Raw genomic sequence first — 2,158 nt, forward strand, 5'->3', positions numbered from 1 at the left:
ATTCTGTGATTCTGTGATAAATAACACAGGATGCACAAACTGCATAAAATATTCAGGAAAGAACATCAGATGCTAGTGAAAGAAGGCAAAATTAACACAACAGCAGTTGCGTTTGATCACTTTACTCTGTGACGCCCAGCGATGCCTCTCAAAGAGCTTAAATTTAACAGAAACCCAAAGCACTTGCAAGCGAGTACGTAACCCCCAGCACCGGGGCTTCGTGGGGCTGTTGCGGGGTTTAGCAATAAAGTTGGGCACTGAGGGAATGAGCAAATCTTGCCATTTTTCCCCGAGGCTGCTCCCGGGAGTTTGCTGTTTCCGCAGCGTCCCCTCCTGGTCAAAGCAAGCAGCAGCACAGCCTGCAGCTCTGTCCAGGTACAAAACACAAAGAAAGAAGTTCTCAAAGTGCTGAAGCAAATGAAGCCTGACGTTTCCGGGCTCGGTGTCCCGTGGCACTTGGGCTGTTAATCTCATTTCATGAAGACTGCATTGCAAGTTCAGTATTTATCAGATACCGGAGGCTCCAGGCAGGAGACAAACCTTGTCTGAGGAGCAGACTACGTGTAGCTAAAAAGACGAGTGTCAGCGGAAGCCCCACCTGCAGCTGAGGAGTTTGCAGTGTCCTGACTTGAGTGGCTTCTCTGCTGCCTACTATGGGCTGAGCCCACACTGCAGCCCTTTTCTCAGCAGAGGACCTAATTATCTGCCTCTAGACTCTGCTGCTTCATTTCACAAATCAATGGAAGCGTCCTTCTGGCAAAGGTGACGGAAGGTAGGCAGAGAATCCAGAACTTATTGGGAAGCGACAGACTGACAAAGCTCCTTTCCAAAGCAGAAACAAGCTTCCCTCCCCCACCCCCAGCAAGGAAGGTCAGCATTCCAAGCGCCAAAAAGCAAAGCAGAAAGTCATTTGACGTTACCCTTGCTGCAGTGACGTGCTCTGGGAACTCTGGTGCCGAAACGCAGATGAAAGCAAGAAGGCTAAAAGGGAGAGAGGAAAAAAAAAGAATTAAAAATGAGCAGCAACTGCTGGGCTTTTAGTCCCTGGTGAGGCAGCGTCACAGCAATGCTGAAGTGTCACAGTGCTGGCCAGCTTTGCGGTACCATTTTTCTGCCTGTAAAAGCTTTGTTTGGTATCATGACAGGCAAAGATAAAGCGGGAAGCGTTTCCAAAGATCCACAATAAGAGAAAGGGCCCATCAGTTGTGTGCAGCGCTGCAAGAGAGCATGAGAACGGCCTCCCACTGCAGACACACTTCCTTCAAGTGACACTTCCAGCTAGGCACAACAATTTAATAGGGATACACTCTGGGCATCCCACCTCTTTGGAAAATAACGTGACCAAAAGGCAGAGGGGAGGATCAGTGGTCTGAAGAACACCGTGGTGCACTCTCCTAATTCTGAGCACCAACTGCTGCTGCTAGAAGGGTCCTTTCCAGCCCTCTGGGCCCTCCAAAAAGCGGAAGGGAGCCATCAGACAACATTTACCAGGTGACTCTCAGCAACTCCTGCTAAGCCTTACAGAGTTTCCACTCCAAACAAGGCACCTTGCCAGTAACTCACTGGCCCCGCAGCTCCCCAGGAGACACCGCAATGCCAAGTGAAACACAGCAAACTGGAAGAGTGGGGCAGGGTCAGCAGATTTGTGTAACACTCCCGTGCCAGGGTTTTCACCATCCCAAACACGCCTTTCCCTTCTGGATGAGAGGAGTGGAGGAGCTACGTAGCTAAGCAATCAACAATGGAAGGTGGGATTAGAAAAATGTATTCATGCCTTTCAGAGCGACATATACATGAACTAACGTTCACTGAAACAGTGCAGCTGCGTTACCGTTCTGCGACACAAATATTCCAAGGATGAGTGCTTTACCACAACTTAACCTATGCTTGGCATGTCAGTTCAGCATTGTTTGGAAAGGAGCTGGACCCCCCCACGCTGTTAATTAGCAGAAAGAGATGAAGGCCTAAATACACGTGCCCAGGGCCTTATCCCCGTGTTATCTCAGGGACAGCAATACGCTTGCTGGAACAATTTGCTTAGTTAAAAAACAGACCATGCACAGCTTCTGTGCAGGAACGTTATCTTTCTCACCCACCATCCAAAGCACAAGCAATACAAGGGACTAGAAAGACCTCTTAAAAAAAAAACCTCAGCTGC

Source organism: Egretta garzetta, unplaced genomic scaffold, assembly GCF_000687185.1.
Source record: "Egretta garzetta isolate BGI_Z169 unplaced genomic scaffold, ASM68718v1 scaffold904, whole genome shotgun sequence".
NCBI lineage: Eukaryota > Metazoa > Chordata > Aves > Pelecaniformes > Ardeidae > Egretta > Egretta garzetta.